The 19,481-nt window shown below is 34.6% G+C and overlaps 2 pseudogenes; both read left to right on the forward strand.

Moving 5' to 3' along the window:
* Positions 1-9,508: 9,508 nt before the first annotated feature.
* Positions 9,509-11,016, forward strand: LOC131802545 (male determiner protein Mdmd(III)-like; annotated as a pseudogene).
* A 412-nt stretch (positions 11,017-11,428) lies between these two features.
* Positions 11,429-14,481, forward strand: LOC131802519 (male determiner protein Mdmd(III)-like; annotated as a pseudogene).
* The last annotated feature ends 5,000 nt before the right edge of the window (positions 14,482-19,481 follow it).

The following is a 19,481-nucleotide window of genomic DNA, read 5'->3' on the forward strand; positions in this document are numbered from 1 at the left end:
TATTCTATCGAACATTTAATAATATTACATCGATCCAACTGTAAGTAAATAAACCATGCAACTTACATATATAAAATTACTTAAAATATTCATTTGAGAAGACATTAATTTGTTAGAAACTCTAAAGAGTATTCGGTTAACGAATGTTATTATTTTTAATAAATGAATTGTAAAGATTTGAAAACGCACTAGATTAATTTCATTGGAATAGTTGGTTGTGATTGTCTGAAGGATTCATGGGCCTAAATTCGGGAAAACAATTCAAAGAACACAAGGGCACGGTTTACAACCCATTCGTTTACTTTGATTTTCACTATATTACCTAATAAGTTCAAATATCGATTTTTTTTATTAAGTCTTGGAACGGTTTAAACTTTTTTTCTCTTTGCACAGTTTTTTTGTTATGAGTTTGTTAAAGAACCCTCCCCACTGTTACAAAAGAGAATGGCGCCCAACAAGATTGGCAATTTAAATAAATTGTTAAAATCTTTTTTTGTTTTTTTTTTTAAAGACGAGTCTTCGTTGAAGTTCGTAATGAGTTTAACGAGTAAGTTCGTTTCTAACCTCCTTTGATACCTATTTCAGGTCGTGCAATTCTCAAACTATGAAAACGTATAGTAGTTCTAGGTCTATTTTCTAGCCCATAATTTGTCCATGTAAGTGTGAGTCTAGAATATCAATTTCAAAAATGTTGATTTCTTTATAGCAACTTTTACTTGACATGTGTTGTTACTTGTATCAAATAGTTTCAATAGTTTTGTGTTCAGTAAGGTGAGTCATAATAAATTAGAAAATGATTCTGATATAGTAAAGCTACCTAACATCGAACATAATTAATTTGGAGGGAACTTTTAAGTCATTAGAGTGAAAATTTGCCATGCTTTCCGTTTTAGTTTAATCGTAATCAACTATTCCAAATATACAAGCATTGATATTTTGATAAACTTAAATTACTAGACTATATGCGTTATAGTTATCGTGAACATTGGTTTAATTTTTTTTAAGTCAGTTTGAGTAATGCCTAGAAAACGAAAAGTGGTTAGTTTGTCTGATAGTGAGGGTTCGGCTAATAGAAATATTGCTTTGGAGTATACTTTTGACGAGGATTCAGAAATTCAACTTCGTACAAGACGCTGTATCAATATAAGTCCAATACGGACTAGATCAAGAGCTTTATTATATCAAAACGCTAGTACTAACGTTTTAGCTATGTCTGAACCAGGTAATCAACCAGGAATGTCCCAACAATCGATTAATGCTACCTCTGCAAACGGTATAGCAGATATCACTTCCCGTTTAGAAAATGTTTCTTAAATAAATTTTCTGCCTTAAGACAAATCTTAGCAGAAAGTCTAAGTGCCAATAGAAATCGTTCTGAGGGCAACGAGAATCTCAATGGTGGCAATAGAGAGCCTTCATCTAACAATGATCGCTCTTTCAACGAAAGATGGAACAATTCCCGCACAGATTCACGTGCGCCTAATACCACTGTAAAAGTAGACAAATGGAATATTTCGTATGATGGAAACGAAGACGTTTCCGATAGTTTTCATATTTTATTAAAGGGCAAAGGGCATACTTGAGACAAGCCCCAAACACCTCACTGAATGAAGTAAAGAGAGCCATGAGAAAACAGTTTGGCAGAGCAGAGAACGAGTGTGACAAAATAGTCAGAATAATAGAGAGAAGGCAATTACCAAAAGAGTCGTTTGACGATTTTTTTACTGAGGTAATAGCTATGAATTCTCGTTTATGTCAACCAATGAGTGATATGAAAATGATAGATTTAATTAAAAATAATGTAAACTGTAAATCTTATAAAATATAACTTTATTTTTTTTTTTTTTTTGTTAACCTTTAAAATTTTGTTAATATAAATTGCATGTGTGAGTTTATACGAGTAAATTCCCTACATTGCACGGTAGAAGCCGTGGGTTATAAATAATGTAATGAATTTACAGACAGCCATTTTCATTGAAATAATTATTCTTTTGAACATTTTACAGAAGTTCTTCGAATCCAATTGAATTGAGCTCAATCCATACGAAACATCGAAGGTAAACTATTCTATCGAACATTTAATAATATTACATCGATCCAACTGTAAGTAAATAAACCATGCAACTTACATATATAAAATTACTTAAAATATTCATTTGAGAAGACATTAATTTGTTAGAAACTCTAAAGAGTATTCGGTTAACGAATGTTTATATTATTTTTAATAAATGAATTGTAAAGATTTGAAAACGTACTAGATAATTTCATTGGAATAGTTGGTTGTGATTGTCTGAAGGATTCATGGGCCTAAATTCGGGAAAACAATTCAAAGAACACAAGGGCACGGTTTGCATTTGGTTTTTTTAAAGGTGTCCCAGCGAACAACCCATTCGTTTACTTTGATTTTCACTATATGACCTAATAAGTTCAAATATCGATTTTTTTTATTAAGTCTTGGAACGGTTTAAACTTTTTTTCTCTTTGCACAGTTTTTTTGTTATGAGTTTGTTAAAGAACCCTCCCCACTGTTACAAAAGAGAATGGCGCCCAACAAGATTGGCAATTTAAATAAATTGTTAAAATCTTTTTTTGTTTTTTTTTTTAAAGACGAGTCTTCGTTGAAATTCGTAATGAGTTTAACTCTTCGATTTTTTCGAATTTTTTTCCAGGGATAGGTATTTTTACCCTGATCCCGGGAAACTATTTTTTTCTTGGGGGACGGACCCAGGACCGCAGATTTTTGACCCGAAAGTCTGGACCCGGATCCACTTACCCGATATAGACAATATGGGTATCGATTGAAAGCTTTTGGAAATACCTATCCAACAACTGGTCACATGAAATTGTCATGGTTCGGAAGTTAAAGTCAAAATATCGATTTTTTGGACCCGGAATTTTTATGAAACCCCCAAAAAGTCAAGAAAAGGGCCCATTATGGTGGTCAACAAAATTGTTTCCAAATTATAGCTGACACTCTTACCTTTCCAAAATGCTACAATTTGTGCTAATACCGTTTCCGATTCTAACCAGTTCATTAAAATGATGTTTTCAATAAAAAAAATCGTTTATGTCGCGTAGCAGTCGTCGGAATAACAAAAGTTTTCTAAATTTGGCACTTTTTGTAAATAGCCTGCCTTCGGCCGAAGCTTGAGATTTTCTCCTCTGGGTATGTCCCACACTGGCTAACGCGAACTAAAGTTTCTAAATTCGGCACTTTTTGAAAATAGCCGGCCTTCGGCCGGGGCTTGAGTTTTTCTCCTCTAGGTATGTCCCACACCGGCTAACGCGAACCAAAGTTTTCTAGATTGGATACCTTTTGTAAGTAGCCGGCCTTCGGCCGGGGCTTGGGATTTTCTCCTCTGGGTATGTCCTACACCGGCTAACGCGAACCAAAGATTTCTGAATTCCATGCTTACGCGAAATATATCTTTTTTATTGAAAACATAGTTTTAATGAACTGGTTAGATCGCCAAGTGAGGCACCGAGGTTCCAGGCACAGAAAAGGTCCTGGAAACTGCTAGAAGACCTGGAAACAGTTGGGAAACGGCCAGTGAAAAATTGTAACACGGGCGACAGTACCGATCCAGGAAGCTAACAGTAGATCCCACCTATATCAAAATCTGCAAAAGAAGAAAAAAGTTGAATATGTATGCCGTTGTGCAGTTAATGTAATTTAAAAATTAATTTACTTACCAAAGCCCAAAGAATGAAAGCCAAATCCCGCTAAAAGAGTCATATTAAGTTCCTTTTCCTTGTCGAAGTTGAACTATTAAATAGAAAAAAATATGAAATTCGTCGATTAATGATAAAAAATATTTTTTTGTTATTGTGTAGTTTAGTATATAAGATAAATGTATTGTTTGTAGTTAGATAAATAGTACTTAAGAAATAATAGTGAGGATATTTAATGCCCAGGTAATTTTTCCTTAGTGAGTGTAGGGTTTTCTCAAAATTTACAGCTAGACCATTTCTATATTTTTTGGAACAAGAATTTAGAATGCCCAAAACTTTCGTCTAAGCGAGCTCCTTTAGGTGTAATAAAAAAGGTAATCTGAGTATTGACTCACAAATATTTTCGTTCCGGTATTAAAAGTCCAGTTTTATTCTTATGTGTTCATGTCGAAATTAGTTTTAAGAGTTGTTTTGTTATGGTACTTCGTTCAGGTAGAACGAAAGTATAACAAGTGGATAAAGATGTAAATGTTTATAAGTGCCGTTGTAAGATTTAGAAGATTTTCCAAAATAATTTTAGTTTTATTTAATTCCTTGGTTTCTCTTCTATTGAGCTTACGATCTCGTCACTTGGGTAAAAAAATGTTTTTGTCTTAGAAGTTATTTTTAAAATAACTTCTGGGGAGAACAAGGGAACTGATGAGGATTGGTGGCTCTTTTCGAAACCTAGGTATTCCCTACCTTACCTCTGGTAAACGTAAGCATCGTTCTCCATGTAGCAGATTAAGAAAAAAAATATGAATCTAATCTTTGTAATTTGGGTATATATCCCCAACTCTATAAAATAAACTCTCTCCCTCTCTTTGGTCTCTCATAAGTCTAGTAATAAAGAATGAAGTAAATTAGTACACTTCGCTCAGTAGGCGGTAACAATTTAATAGTTTTATACTAATCGTTCATGTATCACTCTTCTGCCCTAATACCTTGCGAACATTACATTCCAAGCTACATTTAATGATGTCTTTGCGTTAGAAACCCAGATAGATAGTATTGTTGTTGCACAGATCGATTCCAATACCGACAGCAATTTTTGGACATACACCAAAGCAAAGCGACAAGAATAAGGAAAAGAAGAAAATGTGACTGTTGCTAAGGGCTAGGTTGTAAATATTAATATTGAGATCGATCTCTTCTGTTCTGACCACCAAACCATCAAGTTTAAAAACTTTACAATAAAAAGTGCTCACTGCAATGTGATTTTTGTTTTCAAAAAAGAAGGTTGCACATGGAATTTATCCAAACCCAAATTATATTTTTAACGTATTAACAGACAATAAAGTCGCAAATAAAATCTCTAAACAAAATCAAAATCAAGTTAAAAATGTTTACCACGTCAGATGTTTTTGCTAAACTCCAATACCAAAATTGATGTTTCAAAAAGTAAATTGCGGAGAAAATAACCATCTAAAATTATAGCCTAAAGCCTGGATTTCCAATGAGGTGAAGTGGGGCATGGCCAATGCAGAGGTCCGATTTGTGAATTTTTAAAATTTTACCTGTTTACCGTCGGGTTTGGTTCTGCATATAGAAGAAGAAATTATTAAGTATATTATTAAATATTTCCACCCATTATTAATTTACTCACATTTGGAACTTACATATTCACACAATTACATAATAAATAAATTTAAATTTATCATTATGTTTGTCAATAAAATTCTATAATAACGTATCCATTGTTAAAATACGAAAACCAAAATTTTTATGAAGTTATAATTAAAAAGAAAAATGTACAAAAGTTAAAGTATATTACCAGAAATAATCAAAAAGCTTATTTCGTTAAATCTCAAAACTGTAAATCTTATAAAATATAACTTTATTTTTTTTTTTTTGTTAACCTTTAAAATTTTGTTAATATAAATTGCATGTGTGAGTTTATACGAGTAAATTCCCTACATTGCACGGTAGAAGCCGTGGGTTATAAATAATGTAATGAATTTACAGACAGCCATTTTCATTGAAATAATTATTCTTTTGAACATTTTACAGAAGTTCTTCGAATCCAATTGAATTGAGCTCAATCCATACGAAACATCGAAGGTAAACTATTCTATCGAACATTTAATAATATTACATCGATCCAACTGTAAGTAAATAAACCATGCAACTTACATATATAAAATTACTTAAAATATTCATTTGAGAAGACATTAATTTGTTAGAAACTCTAAAGAGTATTCGGTTAACGAATGTTTATATTATTTTTAATAAATGAATTGTAAAGATTTGAAAACGTACTAGATTAATTTCATTGGAATAGTTGGTTGTGATTGTCTGAAGGATTCATGGGCCTAAATTCGGGAAAACAATTCAAAGAACACAAGGGCACGGTTTGCATTTGGTTTTTTTAAAGGTGTCCCAGCGAACAACCCATTCGTTTACTTTGATTTTCACTATATGACCTAATAAGTTCAAATATCGATTTTTTTTTATTAAGTCTTGGAACGGTTTAAACTTTTTTTCTCTTTGCACAGTTTTTTGTTATGAGTTTGTTAAAGAACCCTCCCCACTGTTACAAAAGAGAATGGCGCCCAACAAGATTGGCAATTTAAATAAATTGTTAAAATCTTTTTTTGTTTTTTTTTTAAAGACGAGTCTTCGTTGAAATTCGTAATGAGTTTAACGAGTAAGTTCGTTTCTAACCTCCTTTGATACCTATTTCAGGTCGTGCAATTCTCAAACTATGAAAACGTATAGTAGTTCTAGGTCTATTTTCTAGCCCATAATTTGTCCATGTAAGTGTGAGTCTAGAATATCAATTTCAAAAATGTTGATTTCTTTATAGCAACTTTTACTTGACATGTGTTGTTACTTGTATCAAATAGTTTCAATAGTTTTGTGTTCAGTAAGGTGAGTCATAATAAATTAGAAAATGATTCTGATATAGTAAAGCTACCTAACATCGAACATAATTAATTTGGAGGGAACTTTTAAGTCATTAGAGTGAAAATTTGCCATGCTTTCCATTTTAGTTTAATCGTAATCAACTATTCCAAATATACAAGCATTGATATTTTGATAAACTTAAATTACTAGACTATATGCGTTATAGTTATCGTGAACATTGGTTTAATTTTTTTTTAAGTCAGTTTGAGTAATGCCTAGAAATCGAAAAGTGGTTAGTTTGTCTGATAGTGAGGGTTCGGCTAATAGAAATATTGCTTTGGAGTATACTTTTGACGAGGATTCAGAAATTCAACTTCGTACAAGACGCTGTATCAATATAAGTCCAATACGGACTAGATCAAGAGCTTTATTATATCAAAACGCTAGTACTAACGTTTAGCTATGTCTGAACCAGGTAATCAACCAGGAATGTCCCAACAATCGATTAATGCTACCTCTGCAAACGGTATAGCAGATATCACTTCCCGTTTAGAAAATGTTTTCTTAAATAAATTTTCTGCCTTAAGACAAATCTTAGCAGAAAGTCTAAGTGCCAATAGAAATCGTTCTGAGGGCAACGAGAATCTCAATGGTGGCAATAGAGAGCCTTCATCTAACAATGATCGCTCTTTCAACGAAAGATGGAACAATTCCCGCACAGATTCACGTGCGCCTAATACCACTGTAAAAGTAGACAAATGGAATATTTCGTATGATGGAAACGAAGACGTTTCCGATAGTTTTCATATTTTATTAAAGGGCAAAGGGCATACTTGAGACAAGCCCCAAACACCTCACTGAATGAAGTAAAGAGAGCCATGAGAAAACAGTTTGGCAGAGCAGAGAACGAGTGTGACAAAATAGTCAGAATAATAGAGAGAAGGCAATTACCAAAAGAGTCGTTTGACGATTTTTTTACTGAGGTAATAGCTATGAATTCTCGTTTATGTCAACCAATGAGTGATATGAAAATGATAGATTTAATTAAAAATAATGTAAAGACTCCGTAGGATCTTTGCTATTTATGGATGATTCCATAGATTTAGATAGTTTGCGAGATGCAGGAAGAAGAGCAGAGATATGTTATACGACAAAATCAACAACGATGTCGTAGATTTGTATCTGAAATAGAAGAAGTTGCTGGAGCAGAGAATAATTTAGAAAACAATTATGGGGTGGAAGCTTTTAAGTTTCATAAAATCCCAATCATGTAAAGAATAATATAGATACTTCTAGATTTAAATGTTGGAATTGTGACCAGGTAGGTCATTCTTTTTATGATTGTCCATCAAAAGAAAGAAAACTATTTTGTTATCGCTGTGGGGAGAAAAATGTAACTACTCCACAATGTCCAAAGCGGCATTAGGAAAACAAGCAGGCGAACGAGTGAAGGAGGGTGTCTCGTTCCCAATAGAAAACCCCTCTCACGACACTGACTTACAACAAACAACATATATAGCAACAAATTGCCTTGGTAGTACAGCATTAATTGGTTCCTCGGATTACAAACATACAACTAAACAAATAGACGAAAATTTATCTCTACATAGAAGAAAAATACGATGTGAAGAGATTAAAAATCCACTTTTCAATAAGAAACCCTTGTCTAAAAAGATAATAAAATGCAGAGAGAGATTTCGAAAACGAAAAGCTTTTGCGAAATAAATAGAGGCAACTTGTATTAATGACAATCAAGACTCGAGGTCGTATGCCAAAATTTATTTAGGTGAATTAAAATTTTTTTGGATTCCTTGATTCAGGAGCATCAATAAGTGTACTGGGTAAGGGTTGCAATGATCTCTTCACGAAATTAAAAATTGAATTCACACCAATATTTAGCTCTTTGGAGACAGCAGATGGAGGTTGTCAACGAGTAAAAAGATTTGCAGAAATTCCTGTCACGTTCAAAACGTTACTCGAAATATTTTGTTTTACTTATCTCCCACACTCCAACAACCTGTATATCTTGGCATAACTTTTTGGAAACTTTTTGATATAGCACCAGAGTCATTTGTCTCGGACGTTTCTTTGGACAGTGAAGCATTTATGACATCCTAGAGAGGATGGAAAGAATGAAATGCTTCCCCAGGAAGATAGCATAATTACTAACCATAATTACACAACGGATTCAAATGAACACCCAGTAGAACTAATGACAAAGACAGAAAAATGTAAAAATACAGAGAAGACTAACGAAAATCTTTTGTGCGAGCTCTATCCAAAGAAAAACAACTGTCCGCCTTTAGAAGCCGTTCTAGAAACACACGTTTAAGTTATTATATTACACATTAGCCGAACTCATTCAGTAGAAAAAAGTCTATCAAGATATAAAAAAAGTGTATTAAGAAATCGAAGAACTTCCTTTGGACACGGCCGTGATTCTTCTACGACCAAAAGGTCTGTCTCCAGGGACAAGGACAATCGACTAAGACGAAGAATAGGATCTAGCAGAAGCCGTACTAGATCTCACAGTCGATTTCGAAGGCCGGAAAAGAAGCTTCCATCAAGAACTCCACGACGAATTTGTTCACAAGAAAGACGACATGAACGACGTCGTTCGATGTCGTCAGATTATGAAAGGATAGCGTTACGCCGATCTGAGCCAATCGAAAGAAGAGATGAAGATGAATTATTCAAGAACAATAAGAAAGTATCTGGCGATATAAAAAAGGGAAAGGGAAACGATAATGGTACTGTAGCAGAACTCGAGGCCAAGATAACAAAACGTCAAAGGAAAAGTCTAGATATACTAACATCACGTACAGGCGGTGCTTGTTTGCCACCCGAAAAATTGCGTATGATACAAGCAGAAATTACGGACAAATAATCGGCTGCATATCAAGCATTTGGGTGTAACGGTAAGACCGTTTGTTTGTCTTCTTCACATTTTATTGCCCACTTGGTTAATCAAAGGGTGGCCCATGAAATTTTGGGCCTAGAAATTCTAACACTCTTAATTGAATCGCCGACTGATGATAATGTTGAAGTGGCCATAACATTTCTTAAGGAATGTGGTATGAAATTGACAGAGGTATCATCGGATAGGGTTGGGAGCATTTTTGAATTGCTTAAAAATATCTTGCATCAAGGCAAGTTGGATAAACGTGTATATTATATGATTGAAGTTTTATTTCAAGTACGCAGAGATGGCTTTAATGACCATCAATCGATTATTGAGTCCTTAGAATTGGTAGAAGAATATGCTCAATTCACTCATTTGCTATTGTTGGAAGATGTCACATACCCGATAGATATATTGAGTTAGTTAATAGAAATTAATAAATTATTTTTTTTTTGTCATTAAATTTATTAATTTTTAGACGAATTTAAATTCGACGATCCGTACGAGACCAATGAAGAGAAATATAAAGCACTTAGTAAGGATATTTTGGGTAGCCATGCTTCAGATTCGGATGGCTCCTTCGGTTCGGGTAGTAATTCCGAAACTGCATTATCTGACTGTGATAAGGTCAAAAATGAGGTTAATGATAAATACACGAGTGGTGACATTATTGATGAAACGAAACCAAATCTGATTGCGTTAAGAAGAACAATTTATCTTACCTTAAATTCCAGTTTGGATTATGAGGAATGTGCCCAAAAATTAATGAAAATGCAATTGAAAACTTGTCAACAAAATGAGTTTTGCCAAATATTGTTAGATTGCTGCGCTGAACAAAGAACCTATGAGAAGTTCTATGGCCTTTTTGCTCACCGATTTTGTAAAATTAACAAGTCTTATATAGAACCATTCAAAGAAATCTTCAAGGATATCTGTCAGACTACGCATTGTTTAGATACAAATCGTTTGCGGAATATAAGCAAATTCTTTGCTCATTTGTTGTTTACCGATGCAATTAGTTGTGATGTTTTAGACTGCATAAAGCTAACTGAAGATTACGCAATAACATCACGTTGTATTTTTATAAAAATTTTCTTTCAAGAATTGGTCGAATACATGGGTCTGTATCACTTTAATAAAAAAACTTAATACTAAAGTTTTAGCTGGAACTTTGGCGGGACTATTCCCCAAAGATAATCCCAGAAATATACGCTTCTCCATTAACTTTTTTCACATCAATTGGTTTGGGCGGAATAACTAATGAATTGGTTCAACTCCTAAAGATTGCTCCGAAATCTGCACCCTCGTCCTCATCATCAAGTTCTTTATCATCGGAATTGTCTGCACCATCCGACGACGATTCTTCAAGTGATTCAGAAAATAAGAAAAAACATAAAGGCAAAAATAAGAAAATGACCAAAAAGTAAAATCCTTCAAAAAAAAAAGGAAAAAAAATAAAAAATTTGTAGGTAAAAATAAAATAGCCGCTAAGAATAAAACTATAAAGCGAAGGACTGACAAAGACAACTCTTCTTAAAAGATAATTTTTTGAAAAGCGAAAGTAGCAGCAACGAATCAATATCTTTAGATAGTTTATCTTCGGAATTGTTTGCACCAACGTCTTATTCTTCGTCGGAATCTTCAAATGATTCAGAAAGTAAGGAAAAACATAAAGGCAAAAATAAGAAGATGACCAAAAAGAAAAATCCTTCGAATAAAAGGGAAAAAAAAAAAAAAAAAATTAAGTAAAAATAAGAAAGCCTCAAACAAAAATACTAAGAAGCGAATGACTGAAAAGGACATTTCTTCTTCTGAAAGTAGCATCAGTGAATCAAAATCTTTAAATAGTTCTGCCTCGAACCAAAATGAGAATGAAAAACGGTTTTTTGGACCCGGATTTTTTATGAAACCCCCAAAAAGTCAACAAAATTGTTTCCAAATTATAGCCGACACTCTTACCTATCCAAAATGCTACAATTTGTGCTAATACCGTTTCCGGGTCCAGAGATGTGGGTCTTTCCATCCGCATAACCCGATTCTAACCGGTCGGCGGGCCGACTTTTTGATACCCTACACCACTTTGATAATTTAGTAGGGCTCCACATAACAATGAAAAGTTTTTATGGGAGAATTCAATCATACACGCTATGATTATAATTATAATTTAAAGTTCAAAGGAGCAAATATACCGAAGCATTTGTGTCTTTTAAATTCGGACTTGTATTGCCCATTTGGTGCACAATTAATTTGAAATCGGATAAAGATCTCGATAAAATTTGTCAAAGATATTTCTGAGCTGCATTTGATATATTTCCCCAAATATTGTTGTTACAGAGTGAATATTACGGCCGCGGAGGACAAAAATAACAAATCGGCTGTGGGTAACAAATAATACAAATCGGATGAACAATATATATGGGAGCTATAGCTATACCTGAACCGATCTTCATCAAATTTGGCATACTAGCTTCTAGACTCAATTCGGTCGTAAGTGCCAAATTTCATCCCATTTGAGCCATTATTAGACGTTTGGTGCACAATAAAAAGTAAATCGGACAAAGTTATATATGGGATATATATCCAAATCGGAACCGATCTCGATACAATTTAGCAAATGTATTTCTGAGCTATATTTGATATATTTCCCCAAATTTTGTTGTTACAGAGTGCATATTACGGCTGCGGAGGACAAAAATAACAAATCGGATGAGCAATATATATGGGAGCTATAGCTATATCTGAACCGATTTCGATCAAATTTGGAACGGACGGACGGACAGACGGACTGACATGCATAAATCAACTCAGAAAGTGATTCTATGGATATCCTCAAAAGTAACTATGGGTCTATCTCGCTTCCTTCTCCATGTTACAAACAAATGCACAAATACATAATACCCTTACCACTATGTGGTGTAGGGTATAAAAAAATGGTTTATGTCGCGTTGCAGTCGTCGGAATAACAAAAGTTTTCTAAATTTGGCACTTTTTGTAAATAGCCGGCCTTCGGCCGGGGCTTGGGATTTTCTCCTCTGGGTATGTCCGACACCGGCTAACGCGAAAAAAGGTTTCTAAATTCGGCACTTTTTGAAAATAGCCGGCCTTCGGCCGGTGCTTGAGATTTTCTCCTTCTCCGCGAACTAAAGTTTTCTAAATAGGATACCTTTTATAAGTAGCCGGCCCTTTTCCGGGGCTTGAGATTTTCTCCTCTGGGTATGTCCTACAACGGCTAACGCGAACCAAAGATTTCTGAATTTCATGCTTGCGCGAAATATACCTTTTTTTATTGAAAACATAGTTTTAATGAACTGGTTAGAATCGGGTTATGGGGATGGAGAGACCCATATCTCTGGACTCAGTAAAGGTATTAGCACAAATTGTAGCATTTTGGAAAGGTAAGAGTGTCAGCTATAATTTGGCATTAATTTTGTTGTCACCCATAATGGACCGTTTGTTGACCTTTTGGAGGTTTTATAAAAAATCCGGGACAAAAAATCGTGATTATACACTATAACTTCCGAACCGTAACATCTTACCCCATCATGTGACCACTTGTTAGATAGGTAGGTAGGTATTTTCATAAGCTTTCAAACGATATCTATATCAGGTAATTGGATCCGGGTCTAGTCGGCGTCTTGAACCCGGACTTTCGGGTCAAAAATCGGCGGTCCCAGGTCCGTCCCCCAAGAATCAGGGTTCCGGGATCAGGGTAAAAATACCTACCACTGGGAGCATTTTTGAATTGCTTAAAAATATCTTGCATGAAGGCAAGTTGGATAAACGTGTATATTATATGATTGAAGTTTTATTTCAAGTACGCAGAGATGGCTTTAATGACCATCAATCGATTATTGAGTCATTAGAATTGGTAGAAGAATATGCTCAATTCACTCATTTGCTATTGTTGGAAGATGTCACATACCCGAAAGATATATTGAGTTAGTTAATAGAAATTAATAAATTTTTTTTTTGTCATTAAATTTATTAATTTTTAGACGAATATAAATTCGACGATCCGTACGAGACCAATGAAGAGAAATATAAAGCACTTAGTAAGGATATTTTGGGTAGCCATGCTTCAGATTCGGATGGCTCCTTCGGTTCGGGTAGTAATTCCGAAACTGCATTATCTGACTGTGATAAGGTGAAAAATGAGGTTAATGATAAATACACGAGTGGTGACATTATTGATGAAACGAAACCAAATCTGATTGCGTTAAGAAGAACAATTTATCTTACCTTAAATTCCAATTTGGATTATGAGGAATGTGCCCAAAATTAATGAAAATGCAATTGAAAACTTGTCAACAAAATGAGTTTTGCCAAATATTGTTAGATTGCTGCGCTGAACAAAGAACCTATGAGAAGTTCTATGGCCTTTTAGCTCACCGATTTTGTAAAATTAACAAGTCTTATATGGAACCATTCAAAGAAATCTTCAAGGATGTCTGTCAGACTATGCATTGTTTAGATACAAATCGTTTGCGGAATATAAGCAAATTCTTTGCTCATTTGTTGTTTACCGATGCAATTAGTTGTGATGTTTTAGACTGCATAAAGCTAACTGAAGATTACGCAATAACATCACGTTGTATTTTTATAAAAATTTTCTTTCAAGAATTGGTCGAATACATGGGTCTGTATCACTTTAATAAAAAAACTTAATACTAAAGTTTTAGCTGGAACTTTGGCGGGACTATTCCCCAAAGATAATCCCAGAAATATACGCTTCTCCATTAACTTTTTTCACATCAATTGGTTTGGGCGGAATAACTAATGAATTGGTTCAACTCCTAAAGATTGCTCCGAAATCTGCACCCTCGTCCTCATCATCAAGTTCTTTATCATCGGAATTGTCTGCACCATCCGACGACGATTCTTCAAGTGATTCAGAAAATAAGAAAAAACATAAAGGCAAAAATAAGAAAATGACCAAAAAGAAAATTCTTCAAAAAAAAAAAAAGGAAAAAACTAAAAAATTTGTAGGTAAAAATAAAATAGCCGCTAAGAATAAACTATAAAGCGAAGGACTGACAAAGACAACTCTTCTTAAAAGATAATTTTTTGAAAAGCGAAAGTAGCAGCAACGAATTAATATCTTCAGATAGTTTATCTTCGGAATTGTTTGCACCAACGTCTTATTCGTCGTCGGAATCTTCAAATGATTCAGAAAGTAAGGAAAAACATAAAGGCAAAAATAAGAAGATGACCAAAAAGAAAAATCCTTCGAATAAAAGGGAAAAAAACAAAAAAAAAATTAAGTAAAAATAAGAAAGCCTCAAACAAAAATACTAAGAAGCGAATGACTGAAAAGGACATTTCTTCTTCTGAAAGTAGCATCAGTGAATCAAAATCTTTAAATAGTTCTGCCTCGAACCAAAATGAGAATGAAAAACGGTTTTTTGGACCCGGATTTTTTATGAAACCCCCAAAAAGTCAACCAAATTGTTTCCAAATTATAGCTGACACTCTTACCTATCCAAAATGCTACAATTTGTGCTAATACCGTTTCCGGGTCCAGAGATGTGGGTCTTTCCATCCGCATAACCCGATTCTAACCGGTCGGCGGGGCCGACTTTTTGATACCCTACACCACTTTGATAATTTAGTAGAGCTCCACATAACAATGAAAAGTTTTTATGGGAGAATTCAATCATACACGCTATGATTATAATTATAATTTAAAGTTCAAAGGAGCAAATACACCGAAGCATTTGTGTCTTTTAAATTCGGACTTGTATTGCCCATTTGGTGCACAATTAATTTGAAATCGGATAAAGATCTCGATAAAATTTGGCAAAGATATTTCTGAGCTGCATTTGATATATTTCCCCAAATATTGTTGTTACAGAGTGAATATTACGGCCGCGGAGGACAAAAATAACAAATCGGATGAACAATATATATGGGAGCTATATCTGAACCGATTTCGATCAAATTTGGCATACTTATTTTCAGGCCTAATTTGATATATTTCTCTGAATATTGTTGTTACGGAGTGCATATTACGGCTGTGGGTAACAAATAATACAAATCGGATGAACAATATATATGGGAGCTATAGTTATATCTGAACCGATCTTCATCAAATTTGGCATACTAGCTTCTAGACTCAATTCGGTCGTAAGTGCCAAATTTCATCCCATTTGAGCCATTATTAGAAGTTTGGTGCACAATAAAAGGTAAATCGGACAAAGTTATATATGGGATATATATCCAAATCGGAACCGATCTCGATACAATTTAGCAAATGTATTTCTGAGCTATATTTGATATATTTCCCCAAATTTTGTTGTTACAGAGTGCATATTACGGCTGCGGAGGACAAAAATAACAAATCGGATGAGCAATATATATGGGAGCTATAGCTATATCTGAACCGATTTCGATCAAATTTGGCATACTTATTTTAAGGCGTAATTTGGTTGTATGTGCAAAATTCCATAATTTTCGGCTTGATATTACACGTTTGGTGCACAATTAAAGGCAAATCGGACGAACATATATGGGAGCTATATCTAAAATTTGACCGATTATTTCCAATTTCAATAGGGTTCGTCCTTGGGTCAAACAAATGATATGTGCAAAATCTCATCTCAATCGGATAATAAATGCGACCTGCATTTTGTTCACAAGAATACATGGACAGACGGACGGACAGACGGACTGACATGCATAAATCAACTCAGAAAGTGATTCTATGGATATCCTCAAAAGTAACTATGGGTCTATCTCGCTTCCTTCTCCATGTTACAAACAAATGCACAAATACATAATACCCTTACCACTATGTGGTGTAGGGTATAAAAAATGGTTTATGTCGCGTTGCAGTCGTCGGAATAACAAAAGTTTTCTAAATTTGGCACTTTTTGTAAATAGCCGGCCTTCGGCCGGGGCTTGGGATTTTCTCCTCTGGGTATGTCCGACACCGGCTAACGCGAAAAAAGGTTTCTAAATTCGGCACTTTTTGAAAATAGCCGGCCTTCGGCCGGTGCTTGAGATTTTCTCCTTCTCCGCGAACTAAAGTTTTCTAAATAGGATACCTTTTATAAGTAGCCGGCCCTTTTCCGGGGCTTGAGATTTTCTCCTCTGGGTATGTCCTACAACGGCTAACGCGAACCAAAGATTTCTGAATTTCATGCTTGCGCGAAATATACCTTTTTTTATTGAAAACATAGTTTTAATGAACTGGTTAGAATCGGGTTATGGGGATGGAGAGACCCATATCTCTGGACTCAGTAAATGTATTAGCACAAATTGTAGCATTTTGGAAAGGTAAGAGTGTAAGCTATAATTTGGCATTAATTTTGTTGTCACCCATAATGGACCGTTTGTTGACCTTTGGAGGTTTTATAAAAAATCCGGGACAAAAAATCGTGATTATACACTATAACTTCCGAACCGTAACATCTTACCCCATCATGTGACCACTTGTTAGATAGGTAGGTAGGTATTTTCATAAGCTTTCAAACGATATCTATATCGGGTAATTGGATCCGGGTCTAGTCGGCGTCTTGAACCCGGACTTTCGGGTCAAAAATCGGCGGTCCCAGGTCCGTCCCCCAAGAATCAGGGTTCCGGGATCAGGGTAAAAATACCTACCACTGGAAAAAAATTCGAAAAATTTGAAGAGTTTTTACTAAACTAGAATTAAGCCCTAATTTTTGCTATCAAACACTTACATGTGTTTTTATTTCCTTTTTATGTCATAGCTATTTTATTATTTTTTGTAACAAATTCCTATATATTATGCATGAAGTTTCATCGCAAGTTTAATTTTGTGTGTTATCACACAACAAACTATTGTACACATGTATTCGTTTCAGCAGTCATAACTATAATGACGAGCTCATTTATTTTCTGTATACTTATTGCCAAGGTAGATGTACTAGGTAATCGCATCAGCCCAGCTGAGGGCACCATTAAATGTCAAAACAAATTGTTGTAATGAAGAATTCGCCCTACATGAATGCAACAACAAATTTGTTTATGTTGTCTTCCCTAAAAGTACCTTTTTATAATATTTCAAATAATTTAAGAGCAAGTTTAGAGTGAAACCAGTAAAAAATTAAAAGAAAATGAAGGAAGGAGGTTAGAATGGAGTGCAGTTTTAAGAATTAAGTTAGCCTCAACATCTAAGATTCCCAAAGCACATCACGGGAAGTAGTGCAAGAATTTGACTCTTGCCATTTGCAGATCCGGAAAATGTTCGGTTTAAACCGGTAAAATATAGTTATTATAAGTTTCTTGGTTTTAAAAAATATCGCAATACTACAATTAATACTTATTTTATTCTTATTTGTTTTACAATAACAACTTTATTGCGACGTTCGTTTACGACGAGAGGCACACAAAATAAAATGTAAACAAACACCTCGTTTCTGATTGGTTGAAACAAATTTGCTGCAACCTTTAAATATCATGGCGAATCTATGTTTTTCGCCTTAGATGCCAATTTTGACATTTGAGGGTACCACAAAAGTTGCTTTGTTGTAGCAATTCGCCGATGCGGTTACCTACCTTGCTTATTGCCTAGTTTTACAATCGATTGTTAATACATGGTTGTGTTTTATCGTACTTATTGCTTTCGATAATTGTGTTTTATTTACAATGGGTGTGTTCATATTTATTTTCGACTACAGCTCGGCCAACCTGACAGTTGTGACCGCCCCGGTCACACGGGGTTATGCTAGGAACACAATTGGAGCGAACGACGAATTTTTTCGCGGCGTATGTTCGTCGTCAAAAATAAAACACATATGTGTATATGGAAGTGCACACAATCACGGCACCGGCGAAAATTTCGTCGGTCGCCGCGAACTCAATTAGCTTTATTTCTATTTCATACGCCGGCGACCGGCGAACAAAACAGTACAAGGTGGCCATACTTGTACGAATTTTATGTGTTTTAGTAAATAAAGTTACTTTTTACTTTAAAATTTGTTATGGTCACTCTACAATCTGTTACTCGTATAAAAAAAACTTAATTAATTTGTTTATTTATTTGTGTACTTGCGCCTGAGTGAAGATGGATATCAGTGAATTTATAATAGAGAAGATGGACATAAGTGAAATTATAATAGAGAACGTAAATAATTATGTGTTCTTGTATAATTCATTGTAGTCAACAAATGAGTAAAAAGTAAACAACTTCATCAGCTGTTTTATATTTTCGTCGGTATTGTGTTCCATACGACGTAGCTTAATCCGAACGGCAGTCGCATGAACTCGTATTGACCGTTTGGTACCACGAACGGCGTATACTTAATCGAGTCTTCTTCTAGTCTAACATGTTAAAGAACGGGCTTTAAATCCATTATTGTAAACCAAGACTTTCCCCTTATTTATTCCAGGCAGTCTTCGATTAGGGGGGAGGGGGTAATTGTCCCTCACTTCCCGCTCGTTTTCCCGTACTTCTTTTTTGCCAACACTATAGGGGATGCATATGGGGAACTACGTGGACGTATGATTTCCTTTCGCAACAGGTCTTCTATAATTTATATGTTGTGCTACCTGAGTTTACTAAAATCGAGGCTTTGAAGTCTGATGCCCTTAGTTCATCTTTTATTTTCTCAAAATGTTTCCTTTGAATTAATTGTTGCATGTTATTTTTCTCCTGTATATTCAGCTGTGGGTTTATATCCCAACTCTCTTTATCATCTATGGTATCCACATACATCGCTTGTGGCACTTCCACTTTTATATTCTCTTTTCTTTCATTTCTCCCTTATCTCTAATTTATCTTTGCTACCCACCCCCTCATCAACCCTTGAGAGGACACAACACACATCCGATTCAGTTCTACCATTTAATTCATTTTGTTTTATTTCATTTTCGAAATTCATATTTAAAAGTAAATCAACAAAGTTTTTTCCGGTGTTCCTTCTGAGGACGGGCCCCTTTTACATACAAAACAACAGAAAACAGTCTAATGAAATTTCTTCCGAGTATCAATGTACATGGAGCAAAATTAATTTTTCTTATTCTACCACAAAATTCTACTGCAGCTTCAATTTGTCCG

This window comes from Musca domestica, unplaced genomic scaffold (genome assembly GCF_030504385.1).
Source record: "Musca domestica strain aabys unplaced genomic scaffold, Musca_domestica.polishedcontigs.V.1.1 210, whole genome shotgun sequence".
NCBI classification, from domain to species: Eukaryota; Metazoa; Arthropoda; class Insecta; order Diptera; family Muscidae; genus Musca; species Musca domestica.